Here is a 14,832-nt window from a genome sequence, read left to right as displayed (position 1 = left end):
GTTTTCTGCCTTGCCTCACTTTCTTAATTAGAGTGGTTATACTTTGCTACTTTCCAGTTTGATGCAAGCTTTTCTGAAAATAGGGAATTTTGGAAAATTAACACAAATGCATCAACTATCTCATTAGTAACTTCTTTTAAGGTTCTAGAATAAATTCCAATAAAACCCAGAGATTTTTCAGCCTGACACTCCATCAATTTGTTTAGTACCACTTCCCTCCTGATTGTAATTACATCAAGTTCCTCTCTCCCTTTCACCTCCTAATTTATAGGTATTACTGGAATGAGTTTTATATCGTTCATGGAAAAGACAGAAGCAAGGGTGGCACGGTGGCTCAGTGGTTAGCACTACTGCTTCACAGTACTAGGGACCTGGGTTTGATTCCACCCTCAGGTGACTGTCTGTGTGGAGTTTGCACATTCTCCCAATGTTTGTGTGGGTTTTCTCCAGGTGCTCCTATGGTCCAAGGAGATCTAATGATGTGTGTGCTAGGTGGATTGGCCATGCTAAATTGCCCATGGTGTTTAGGGATGGGTCTGGGTGGGATGCCCTGAGTGTCAGGGTAGACTTGTTGGGCTAAAGAGCCTGTTTCCACACTGTAGGGATTCTACGAAAATATTTAATCATTTTATCTGCCATTTCTTTGTTATCTACTAGTAACTCTCCATTTTCATTCTCTAGAGGACTAATACCTACTTTACTTGCTCTTTTTTCTTTTTGTCAATGCTTCACAACTTTGTGCGTCTTCCTTGCCTGGGGACCTCTCTAATCTTCACGGTATTGTTCCAATTTTAGTATATGCACTGCTGAAGCAAGCATGCAAATACCTATTGAAACCTTTGCTATCTGTTTTTATAACGCTAGCTAGCTTCCTCTCAAATTCTAATTTCTTCCTCCTGATTGAACTTTTAGTCATCATGTCATTCTTTATATTCTGATCAGTTATCTGACATACAATTCAGCTTTGTTCAGTTCTATACTTTTTTCGTAAGTTTGATGTTTTCCTTAACTTCTTTAATTAACTACAGGTTGTGATGCCTCCCTTTTGTGTGTTTCGTTAAAGTATGAATATACTTATTGTAAGCATTCTGAGATATCCCTTAAGTATCTCCCACTGTATTTCTATTGATCTATCCCTTAGCCTATATGTCAGTTCATTTCAGCTCTCTGAATTTCATTCTGACATAATGCCTTTATTGTGGTTTAAATACCAGACTGGGACCAAATCTTCTCCCTTTCAAACTGGATATAAAACTCAATCAAGTTGTGGTCACTGATACCTAGGAGTGTCTTAATTCTTTGGTCATTAGCTAATCCTGCCATATTACACAATGCCAAACCTAGTAAAACCAGCTCTCTGGTTGGTTCCAGAATGTGCTGCATGAAGAAACAATCTCAAAAACATTCTATGAACTCCTCATCCAGGTTACTACAGCCAATCTGATTTTTCAAGTTTATATGTAGATTAAACTCATGATTAATTACCATCCCTTTATTAGAAGCATTCAATATTTCTTCTTCTATTCCTTGTCCCACATTGTGGTTACTTAGGAGACTGTAGACCATGCTCACTAGTGACTTCTTTCCTCTCCTGTTCCTCATCTTCATCCAAATTGATTTGACACCCTATCCTCCTGAACTGAGGCCACCTCTAAATATCACATAAATGCCATCCCTGATTGACAGTGCTACCCCTCCACTTTTACCTAGCCTCACTGTATCTTGATTCTTATATTCAGGATCCAATCCTTGTCACCCTGAAGTTATGTCTCTGCACTGGCTATCAGAATGTATTTACTTACTTCAATGTACACAATTGATTTGTTTACTTTGTTATGAATGCTGTTTGAATTCAGATACAGAACTTTTAATTTTGTCTTTCTGTTATTTTTGTAACATCTAGTCTTGATTGTTGATGCATTCCCAGTTTTTCTCTCTCTCTCTCTGTCCCTATCCTGCAAGTCTCTGATCTTCATTTCCCTTATTATTATTTTCCTGTCTTACCTTGTGTCTACACTTGATATACTACATCTTTCCATATTTGACTCCTTATTTTCATTGTTTGGTTTAAAAACCTCTTTACTTCCCAGTTATGTGGTTCAGAAGAACACCAGTCCCAGCATGGTTCCAATATATATCATCCCAAAGGTATAGATCACACTTTCTCCAATATTGGTGTCAGTGGCCTATGTACTGGAGCCTATTTCTTCCATACCTGCCTTTGAAACACATAGTCATCTATATAATTTTATGTACCTTAATCCTACTCGCATGCCGCTCAGGTAACAGTTCAGAGCTTATAACCTTGGAAGTTCTCCTTTTCAATTGAGTGTCCAGCTCCCCAGACTCTCTATGCAGAACCTCTTTCAAAGTTTTGTCTCTGTTTTTGGTATCTACCTGGACCACCAGATGCTTCCCTTGTCACTGCAAGTTCCTTTTCAGCTCTGGACAGACGTCCTGAACCTTGGAACCAGACAGGCATCACAGCCTTTTGGATTCATTCTTTGCTGCACAGAATGGTGTCAATTCCCCTCAATATAGTATCACCTCTTAACACTGCATTCGTTGTTATTCCCACCTACTTGAATGGCCTTCTGAACCACGGAGCCATGGTCAGTTTGGACATTCACCCTGCAACCCCCACTCTTATCCAAATCAGCTGAGAGAACCTTGACCTTATTGGACAGTTGCAGAAGCTGACACTCCTGCTTTCTGAGTCCCCTAACTTGCTTTGTTCAAAGTCTGAGTTATAGCAGTTCTCCATTAATCAGAACCCCTCCCATTGTGCCTCCACCACCTAGCAAACCCCAACCACTCTACCGCATCAGTGCGTGTTGCAGTTATGAGGATTTTCTATGATGTTTCTATATGTTCTGATCGATGTTCCCTCTAAGCTGCATGCTTACATGGCTAATGTGAGGGTCTGCACATGCCAATTGGTGAGCCAATGCTGGTCATAGCATTGATTTGTGGTACCATAGTCACTGCCTCGCACAGCCCTTAAATGCTAAAAGTTATTGGGATTGCTGGTTCTGATGGCAAACAAAGAAACCTTCCCTCAACTATATAACCATATACTAGCACCTGGAGAAGGAAGACTAATAGTTGGGGGAAGGAAGTGATGTTATCTTTGCTAAGCAGCAGCAGCTAAAAGATACGCTAATTCCTTACCTTTAATACCATTTTTTCCAATCACACACATATACACACACAGACCCAAGTATAGTCTATCTATTTCTTGCTCTAAGTTTGGTTATTAATAATATTCAAGGATAAACAATATTGCACAATAAAGATAGTAGTGAGATGAAGCCTCAATTATTGCTCATTCGTGGCATTTTTTACAACCAATTTATCACAAGACAGATAATATGGTTCAAAAATTTTAATTAACTATCATGTTTTCATGTCATCAACAACTGACTCTGAAATGGCCCTCAGAATCTTTCTCTTTTCACAGATATCAATTGTATCTTGGTTTCCAAACATTCTGGTTTCTCATGCTGTAATTTACCACATCCCCCCAAAAAAAGCTTTGGAATAAAAATAGAACATGACTACTGTCAGGAATTGCAGTAAAAAAATGGGTGAGTTAATGTTTTGGATTTAGTTCCTTCATCAGCATTATTGCAAAGCAACCCTCTAATAAGACTGAACAACGTGGTTAGGGAAAGAGAACAACAGGGTCTGTCAAAAGTCAGATATGCTGACTAATGTCAGAGTGTGGGATTAACGGATTAAATTATACAACAAACAGGTTTTTCAAAAACAGAAAACAGATTAAAACTGCAGAATAATATAAGAAAATCATTTCAGTGAAGCAATGAGAGATGTGTAGTTTCTCATTGTACCTCTGGAAGATGAGACATTGGCTATAACAGGTATGTAGGTCAATAGATAATATTCAAAAGATTAGGTTTAGAAGACTGCACATATTTGGGATCAGAGATAGGATCATGTAAGTGTGAGCTCTGCGATCATTGTGATGGGCATGAGAAAGCATTGAGGTAATCAACAGGGTGGGGATGAAAGTATGGGTGAGGCTAATGTGAGGAAAAATGAAAAAGCAGAAAAATCTGAAGCAACTGCTTACACAACCAAATAACGACATCAGGTTCTACTCAAGAACTGAGAAGTTGGCTGAGGGTTGCAGACTATGAGCCATGCACCACACATACCTGTGAGTCTTCACTTTTCAGCACTGTCAGCTTAGTAAACTGAATGCTATTTGTGGCTGTAAGTCTTACTCGTTGGTTTGTCTTGTTTGTAAGATGTGGCTATAGAGTTTGCAAACAATATTCTTAGCATATGACCTCACCAGTGGATAACCCAAAATCAAAATACTAAGATATTAAGGCAGCAAGAGACCTAGCAAAATTGAGTTCACTAGGAACTGAGGAAAAGCTGTTCACCAGTTAGAGTCACATCTAAAACAAAAGAAGACTTTTTAAATAAAAATTATTACTTCATGCTCATGAGCATCGCTGGTTAGGCCAGCATTTATTGTCCAGCCCTGACTGCTCTCAAGAAGGACAGTGAGTCATCATCTTGAAGTGTTACAGAAAAGTGGTGTAGTATCACCCACAATGCTGATGGGAGGGAACTCCAGGATTTTGACCCAGCAACAGTGAAGGAATGATGACAATTTCAGGATGGTGAGTGGCTTGGAGGGATCTTGCAGCAGGTGGTATTTCATGTATCATATCCCCTTATCCTTCTCGTTCGTGTTATAGATTTGGAAGGTGGTGTTGAAGTTGGCTTGGCAAGTTCCTTCAGTGCATTTTATAGATGGTGCACACTGCTGCTACTATATATCAGTGGTGAAAGAAGTAAGTGTTTAAGATAGTGGAAGGGGTGCCAATAGTTGTGGTTATGAACACCAAAATGTCTAGGTCCCAAAACATCACTGCAGGGTGCTCCTCAGGGTAATGTCCTAAGCCCATGATTGATGTTTGTGGCCTTAATTTCACTTTCCTGCCTGACCCCATAACCGTTGAACCCCTTGTCGATCAAAATTCTGTCTAATTTAGCCTTGAATATATTCAATGACACTGTACATTGTGGAACGGAATTCCAAAGATTAACAACAACCTGAGCAAAGAAATTCCTCCACATCTCAGTCTTAAACCCCTACAGGCAGTCCCCAGGTAGCGAATGGGCTCCGTTGTTGAGTCCATTTGCAAATCAATTTGTGCACAAGTTGGACCACAATGTAGGATCATGTAAAATAGCCATTTGTAAGAACAGGAAATGCTCATATGTCGGATCTTTAATATTAGACCCCTGTATGGGATTGTGTTCTAAAGTACAATTGTTCGTAAGTTGGACATTTGTAAACTGGGAACTCCCAGTATTATTAAACTATGTCTCTAGTTCTAGTTTTCCCCAGGAAGGAAATATCTTTCCAACACTGACCCTATCAACTCACCTCAAAATGTTATATGTTTCAAGAAGACCAACTCTCATTCTTCTAAATGGAGCAGAGAAGCAATCCGCTCAAACTTTCCTCATAAACAACTCCTTCATCCAAGATTAATCTAGTGAACCTTCTCCAAACTGCTTCCAAAATTCCTTCATAAGTAAGGAGGCAATAATCTTCAATTCGTCAGGATGCGGTTAATGTAGCAAGACCTCCTTACTTTTATACACCCTGCAATAAAGACCAACTTTTGATTTGGCTTCTTAATTATTAGGTGCATGCTAACCCTTTGTGACAGATCTCTGTACTGTAGCATTCTTTAGTCTCTCATCACTTAAATAATATTATGTATTTTATTCTTTTTGCCAAAAGGCAGCCTCACATTTTACTCTATCTGCCATTTTTTTGCTCATTCATCTAACCTAGATATATCCCTTTACAGATTCTTTGTCTCCTGACAACTTTCTTTCCTAATTATATCTGTATCACCAGTAAATTTAAACATAGCACTGCCTTTCCTTTCATGCAAATCATTGACACAGATCGTAAATAGTTGAGGCCACAGCACTGACTTCGACAGCACTTCACAAGATAATTTTCAAACCTGAAAATGATGCATTTATATGAATTCTCTGTTTCCAATTATTAGCTGCAGTAACCTGCAATGGCATGGTGGCTCAGTGGTTAGCAATACTACCTCACAACACCAGCATCTGGGTTCAATTCCAGCCTTAGGTGCTTGTCTGTGTGAAGTTTGTACATTCTCTCTTGTATCTGTGTGGGTTTCTGCCTGGCATTCTGGTTTCCTCCCGCAGGCCAAACATAAGCAGGTCAGGTCGATTGTCCATCTTAAATGCAGGGCCATGGAGATAGGGTGGGATGCTCTTTGGGGCAGACTTGATGGGCTGAATAGCCTCTTTCCACACTGTAGGGGTTCTATGACCTGCCTCTGTTACTATACACCACAAGTGCTTGTACAGTAACCTTTTATGTGACACCTTATCAAGTACCTCTTGAAAATCTAAATACATTACATCTCCCAGTGCCCAGATAGCTGACCTGCTTGCTACATCCTCAAAGAACACTAATAAATTTGTCAAACATTTTTGCCCTGTTACAAAAATGTGTTGACTCTGCCTGATTGTATTATGATTTTCTATATGTCCTGCTATTACTTTCTTAATGATGGAGTCTAGCATTTCCTTGATGACAGGTATTAGACTAATTAGTGTGTGATTTCCTGCTCTCTGCCTCCCTCCTTTTACAATTTTCCAATGGCTGGGACCTTTGCAGAATCTAAGGAGTTTTGGAAGATTACTACCAATGCATGCAGTAGCACCGCAGAAAGTTAAGATGCTAAGATGTAGGCCATCAGGCCCAGGAGATATGTCAGACTTTGGACCCATTAATTTTCCCAGTACTTTCTCTCTCGTGACAATGACTGTTTCAAATTCCTTCCTCCCTTTTACCTCTTAATTTTCTGTGCCTTCTACTGTAAAGATAGATACAAAATACTTGCTCAAAATCTCTGCCATTTCGTTTTCTTCATTAATAATTCCCTAGCCCCATCCTCGAAAGGGGCTAATGCTTAATTTATCTGATCATTCTGTATTCATATACTTGTAGAAACATTTATGACGTGTTTCATATTTATTGTTAGTTAACTCCTATTTTCTAATTTCTCCTTTTTTACATTATTAATCAGTCTTTGCTGTTTTCTAAATTTTTCCCAGTATTCTCAGCATTACAGCATTATCCATCTTTTCCTTCAATTTGACACCTTTGTTAACTTCCTTAGTTAGTCCAGGATAGTGCATCTTTCTTGGAGCATCCATCTTTCTCAGTCGGGCTCATTAGTGGCAAATAACATCTGCAAAGACCATCTCCAACAAGGGAGAAACTAAAGATGTACCCTTGACATGCAAAGGCATTTCCATCATTAAATCCTGCACCATCAACATTTTGGGGGTTATCATTGATCAGAAACTTAACTAGACCAGCCATATAAATATTGTGACCACAATAGTAGGTCAGAGCTTGGGGACGCTACAATGAGTAACTCACCTTGTGACACATCAAAACCTGCCACGATCTGCTAGCCACAAGTCAGGAGTGTAATGGAATATTCTCCACTTGCCTGGATGAGTGCAGCTCCGGCACCATTCAAGGTAGAGCCTCCAATACCAGTCCATAGGCAGCTGTGTGAACCATCTACAAGATACTCATCAGCAACTTGCCAAAGCTTCTTAAAAATGTACCTTCCAGACGTTCAACCTCTACACCTATAAAAACAAGAACAATCAACACATGGGAACATCACCACCTACAACTTCTCCTCTAATAATATGCCATCCTCACTTGGAAATATCTCACTGTTCCTCCACTGTCACTGGATCAAAATCCTGGAACTCCTTCTTTACCAGCACTGTGGCTATATCTACACCATGTGGAATCCAGCAGTTCAAGCAGATACTCGCCACCAGCTAATTGGCTGGCCAATAAATGCTAGTCATTTCTGCTACACTATCATATCATGAACAAATAAAAGAAAAATAACTCAAATCCTTGACCTCTGATTATATACCCTTTAATCATCGCAAACAATTTCTCCTCAAATGTATTTGATCAAAATCCTTAACGATTTTTGAATATAATTAATTTTCTCTGGTCTAAGTAGAACATCACCTATTCGACATCCTGGGGTTACTATTGATAGGAAACTGAACTGGATTAGCCATATAAATACTGTGGCTACAAGAGCAAGTCAGAGGCAGATAGAGATGGGCAACAAATGCTTGCCCAGTCAGTGAAGCTTACATCTCATGAATGGATAACAACAGGCTATTCTCTGGTTATCTCCACATGGCTGAAATATTTAATTACTGGTGCCATACTAGTTAACCTTCCCTGCATCCAATCTAAGACTTCCAGTGGTTAGTCTGGAATGAGATGGTATTAAAGGTTATGATGGGAGGAAGACGTAAGATCTGTCCAAAGGGAATATGCAAATGTCCCTAAAAGTTCTAATCTGAGACTCCCAATAATTACACACAGAGCAGACACACATTAGTAAAGTAGTCTAATTATTTAAACAAGGCTGTAATATTGGTATTATGTCCTATCATTATCATCTCAGCAAAGCTGGATGTAGATTATGCTTATTCACAATAACTGCCTCTTGTTGCTAGCAATGGTAAGCAATAAAGAAAAAGTAAATAGCTACACCCCAGGGACATTACTGGGTATGGGGAGAATCGAAAGACATTTCATGATGCCTGAATTTTCACACCTTCAGTGAAGAAAACAGTCATTTGGGATGTTGCCTGGCACTTTAAGCAGCTGTAGATGTTACAGCCCCAGGAAAGCCCTAGCTCCCCAACACCTGTGGCAGTATTGTTGATGATACTTAAATGAAATTGAACATTTGGTGGAGTTGCCAACGGAGTCACCTTGGCATTAAACTTTCCAAATGAACATTACATTAGTAATGTGCTGTCAAACACAATTTCTTACACATAAACTTGCAATTTTGCACCAGGTACTGATCGGAGGAAAACTTCCCCTTCTACGGGGAAACCTTATTTGGCATTGACAAAGGAGCAGCACCTTGGAATGCTTGACACTGGGGAAAACAAAATTGTGTCCCATATCACACTGGTGGCTTTTCTGCCTGGATCGTTGTAAAGAAGGATAGAACAAAGTCAAAGCAGTGTTACAGCATAGAAGGAGGCCATTTGGCCCATTGTATCTTCACTTGTTTTCCAAATGAGCATCATGACTTGGTGCCATTTTCCAGCCTTTTCACCATATGATTGCAGAATGCTTCTATTTAATAACCATCTAATGCCCTCTAAAAGTCCTGATTCAATATGTCTCCATCATACTTTCAGACAGTACATTCCAGACCCAAACCACTCATTGCGTGCAGAAGTTTTCTCTCACCTCATGTTTGCTTCTTTTGCAAATCATTTTAAATTTGTGCCGTCTCATTCTTGAGCCTTTATCAAGTGGGAACAGTTTATTCCTCTATTTCACGCATGATTTTGAAAAGTTTTTATCAGATCTCCTCTAAGCTTTCTTCTCTCCAAGGAGAACAGTCCAAATTTCCATAATCCATCCTCATAACTCAAGTTTCTCATTCCTTATGGGATATGGCAGCCATTTAGCAAGAAGTTGTTAAAACAGTTTTGTTTGTGTAGCTTCAACTCTTTCTTCTCCCAGACATGGCTAATTGCTTTTAATTCCTGTATAAGTTTTCCCTCTCCTTAATAGTTTATTCCAGACAGAGTTATTGCTGCTTCTTTCAATCTATGAAAAGTTATTAAAGTTCTGAAGTTTACTCTACCACACTTTATTAACTGCTGTCTCCACCTGTTCTGCTACTTTGAGTAGGCTGTGCACACATATACCTAGGTCCCACTGCTCCTGCACCCGCTTTAGAACTGTACCCCTTATTTTATACTATCTGGTCCATGTGCTTCCAACCAAACTACATCACTCCACAGTTCTCCACATTGAATTTAATTTGCCCCCATCTGCCCACTTCACCAACTTATCAATGTACTATCGAAATTGTACACTGTCCTCCTCACTGAGTACAATGCTTTCAGCAAACATCATATGCAAATTTTGAAACTGTACCTTGCACACCATGATCCAGGTCCCAAAATAACTTTTCACACAAGTCTGTTGTGTGGCACTGCAGTGAATGCCTGTTGGAAGTCCATGTACACTACACTAACAATATTACACTCATTGACCCTTTCTCTTAACGCTTCAAAAAACTCCAGCAAGTCAGTTAAACAAAATATCCCTTTTAAAACTCCATGCTGATTCTTCCTAGTTAACTCTGTTTTTTTCCATATGCTGACTAATTATATCTCCAATAATTGCATCTGGAGGCTTCTTCACTATTAAAGTTAAATTGACTAGTTTGTAACTGCTGGACTTATCCATCAACCTGTTTTTGAACACGGGAATGATATCTGCAATTCTACAGTTTTCTGGCACCTTCCCCAAGTCTAGGGAAAACTGAGAGATTATGACCAGTGTCCGTGCAACTTTCACTCTAGCGTCCTTCAATATTCTTGGATGCATCTCATCCAGTCCCGGTGTCTTGTCAACTTCAGGGACCAACAGTGGCTTTCTCCTTATTAATTTCAAACCCTTTTAATGAAAGAGTCTCGTCCCGAGTAGCATCTACCTGTTGGTAAAGGCAGATGCAGAGTATTCATTTAATATCTCAGCCATTCCTCATATCTCCACGCATAAATCCACTTTTTGGTCCTGAATTGGCCCTATACCTCTTTTTCCCACTCTTTTATGAAATTCTAGAGGAACTTTGGGATTCCCTTTATGTTAGTCTTTTCTCATAATCCCTCTTTGCTTCTCCATTGCGTTTTCTCACCTCCTCTCTGAACCACAAATATTCTCTTGGTTCTCAATCGTACTTTCTACCTGACACCCGTCATAAAAACACTTTTCTTCTTTATCTTAATTTCTAACTCCTTTGTCATCCAGGGAGCTCTGGATTTGCCAGTCCCATCTTTACCATTTGAGGGAATATACCTTGCCTGCAACTGAATCATCTCCTCTTTGAAAGTGGCCCAACTGTTTCTCCTGCTAACCTTTGGCTCCAGTTGATCTGACCCAGTCCCATTCTTTTCCCATTGAAGTCAGCCCTCTTCTAACTGACTTTTCTTACTCTGAACATCCTGAACCTTATGATACAATGATTATTGTCTCCTAAATTTTCCCTCACTGACACTTGGATTTACTTGGCCCACCTCAATTCTAAGAACCAGATTCATGTCCAAAGTTAACAGCAGAAGTATTACCTCCGTTCAATATAATGTGTCTGCTGCCATTTTGAATGGTATTAAACCCTGCTCTCTTCAGTTCCTATGATAAATTAGGCATACACTGGTCAAAATAAAATAAATGTGTCCATTGCTCTTACTGCTTTGGGGTTCTCTTGAATCAGGTGTTTCTGCATTGTAGGATCTTCACCTTGAAGTTTCTGCAGAAGGGATCACGTCATAATGCAAATATTGATTTCTTCACTGCCAACTTGACTAACCTGCTTAGTTATTGCATTTTTATGGGGAAAGAATAGGGGAATGTTGTAAGGTCTGTGGTGTGATTCTATGATTCTATAATTCCTGCCCCTTATTGTTCTTCAATCATTAAATCCTGATTAGCAACATCAAGTATTCATTGGGTGTAGACAAATTAATATTGGAAAACAAGAGATGACATAGTCCTCTTGCTTCATTCTACAGGGAATGACATACAGCTCAATCTTGGTGTTTCAGAATATTTTTTTCTGAAAATTGGACGAATTTCTGGAATAAAAGACTAACAAGTAATGTGAGAGGTCAGAAACGTAAGGAACATAGGGAATATCTCCATTGTTCTGACTTTGTCATGGTTATGGTTTCCAACTGTTCATTTTTCTTTACACTTCTGTCAATACATTATGGGATGCAACAAGGCAAATGGGGCCAGCTTACCTTTGCTGGGTGTGGAGCACCTTGATTTGAAAACAAACTGCTATAGAAATGAATATGTTCATTCTGTGCTATTTTGGCATTGTACACAGAAGGATCATTTCACCAGAAGGCTGCGCTGACAGAAGGCAATTATAACACTGCCAACAAGGCAGAACTAATAATTGAAAGAAGCTTGAATTTCCATGCTTACCTAGAATTCTTTCTTTTTTAATAAGCTGCTATTATAGATTTTGCAACTAAATACATTTCTTTTCAAGCATTAATCATCTCAGATCCAGCAGATGACCTCAATGAGAATACATAGGAAAACTTATGAAAATGGAAGAGATTCCAATGGAAGGCATACTCTGAATATTTGTGGTCCCTTTACCTAGGGAAAGATATACTGACATTGGAGTCAGTCTAAATAGGGTTCACTTGGCTGATCCCAGGTGTGGAGGGTTTGACTTATGAGGAGAGGTTGAGGAGATTGGGTCTATATTTATTGGATTTAGAAGAATGAGAGATGATCTCATTGACACATAGAATATAATCATAGAATCCCTCCAGTCTGGGAGCAGACCATTTGGCCCATCACGTCAACACCGACCTTTTAAAGCATATCCCACCCAGACCCATCCCCCTAGCCTATCCCCATAACACTGCAGTTCCTATGGCTAATCTCCCTAGCCTGCACATCCCTGGATACAATGGGCAAGTTAGCATGGCCAATCCACCTAACCTGCATATCTTTAGACTGTGAGAGGAAACCGGAGCACCTGCAGGAGCACCTGCAGACACGGGGAGAATGTCTCCTCACAGACAGTTGCCTGAGGGTGGGATCGAACTCAGGTCCCTGGCACTGTGCTAAGTGCTAACCACTGAGCTACTGTGCCACCACATATAAGATTTTTAGGGGACTTGACAGGATAGATGCTAAGAGGCATTTGTTTGCCTTGTGCAAGAGTTTAGAAGAGGGTATAATCTCAGAATAAGGGTTCGCCGATATAATACAGAGGTGAGGAGGAATTTCTTCTCTCAGAAGGTAGTGAATCTGTGGAATTCCTTACTGCAGAGAGCTGAGTTTATCCAATACTTTTCATTTTTATCTTTGCTCTTACTATGAAGAAATCAGTGTTGGAACTGTGAACTTTGCAGGCTGTCTTGACATTGACGTGAATAGGGTGGGAGAGAGTCAGCAGCTTACTTTACCTCTCACTGAATGTTTTATTTCCACAGAAGAGGACTAGCTCCAGAAAAGTTTGAAATTGTGAGACGCCCAAGGAAAGAGAGCTGCGCAAACCGTTTCCAATACAAGCAGTTTACCATTATTTCCTGTTGGCCTCATCAGTGAAATTTAAACAGTTAAATAATCCTGGCCTGAGTTCTTGAGCAGCAAATGACTTTTGAACTCATTTTTTCACCGATCAGCCTGAAAGTCCATTCAGAGTTAAAACTGGAATCACACAGGTGACACTAACAACATTTTCAATGTCAATAAAAAGTTAACCAGCCCATTAGCTCTTTATTAACTGAAATTTGGAAAGACCAGAACTCTTGTTGGAAAGTTGACTTGACTCCCTCTCATCTCAACAATAAATTGCATTTACAAAGCACGTTTATCATTGGACAAAAAACTCCCAAAGTGCTTCACAAGTACATAGGCAGACAAAAACAAATGATGTATCAAAGGGGCAATTCCAGGATGGGAACAATTATTACAAAATGCAGGCGCCAGCAAGGTAGGTAGCATTTGAGCTCCCAAGCCCATCCACTCTAGGTCAGCCACATTATTCTTTCTCTTTCCTTTTCATTTTCTTTCTTTTTCTCTTTTTCTTCATCTTCTTGTCAGCAGCAGAGGAGGTGTCATTGTAGGGGAGTATGGTGTGGGATTCATGGTGAAGGCAGCAGCTGCAGCAGTGGCTCATGGTTGCTGTAGGCCCGGAGCAGGGACTCCTAGCAAATGGTGGCAAGGCAGTGGCAGTGGAGCTGGGGTCTCCTGGGGCATCAGCTGGTCCCAGAACAGGTTCTCTTTGTGGCCTGCAGCCTGGATAACCCTTCAGAAATCCCACAAACCTTAACAAATCCCAGAGCCACGCTTGACAAGAAGGACTGTAAAGTTGAACATTAATTCTTATTTTTCTGCCTTTATAGTTTTCTGTCAATTGAGCAGAAGATGAAACTCTATTTAAGTAATTTCTTTCTATCAATTTTTGAAATCTGAAATGGCACCGGACTGTAGCAACAAAACACTTTCACTGTATTTTCAAAAATACATGTGATGATAAAATCATTCATTAGACTGCTCAATAAATTGATCATTTCATCCCTTGCTTTCTTTGTCTCTTTTAACTTTACTTCCATACACATTAACTTCCATACACACATAGAACAATACTCTCGAAATGGTCATCAAGATCTTTGAGGTCATTATCACTGGCAGGACTTTCTCCAAACTTTCCTTCCACTCTTACCTCCTACATAACCCTTTGCCAATATCAAATTCCTTTCCAATCCTCTTTGTCTCCTTAAAAACGGCAACAATTAAGTTCCTTTTATATGTCCAATCTTATTCTACCTACAATAACCTGGATAACTATTGATCACTTTTACACGCTGTACTGGACAGTTCATTACAGCTCGTGAGCAGCAAGTCTCTCTGTCCAAAAATGGCTTAAACGCCTCAAGCTGTATTCTCACTCCACGTCCGCAGCTAAATTCACATCACAGCTCTATTTCTTCACCACGTTCAACGATCCAAAGCAGTCCCTCACTCTCTGCTAGTTGGGTGTTAAGACCTTAACATGTCAATAATTAGTCACTTAGTCATACAGAACATTGGTATTGTTTAAAAGAGAAACTAGCTGTCAAAGCAGAGATAGTAGGAACTGCAGATGCTGGAGAATCCGAGACAACAAGGTG

General features: G+C 39.8%; 1 non-coding gene across 1 annotated transcript; it reads right to left on the bottom strand.

Moving 5' to 3' along the window:
* Positions 1-712: 712 nt before the first annotated feature.
* LOC125483424 lies at positions 713-817 on the bottom strand. The gene has a single exon (XR_007262372.1). It is a non-coding gene; the product is annotated as a U6 spliceosomal RNA (small nuclear RNA).
* Positions 818-14,832: the final 14,015 nt, after the last annotated feature.

Source organism: Rhincodon typus, chromosome 6 (genome assembly GCF_021869965.1).
Source record: "Rhincodon typus isolate 14 chromosome 6, sRhiTyp1.1, whole genome shotgun sequence".
Lineage (NCBI taxonomy): Eukaryota > Metazoa > Chordata > Chondrichthyes > Orectolobiformes > Rhincodontidae > Rhincodon > Rhincodon typus.
The sequence above is the reverse complement of the archived record's forward strand: the minus strand, read 5'-3'. Positions and strand labels throughout refer to the sequence as shown.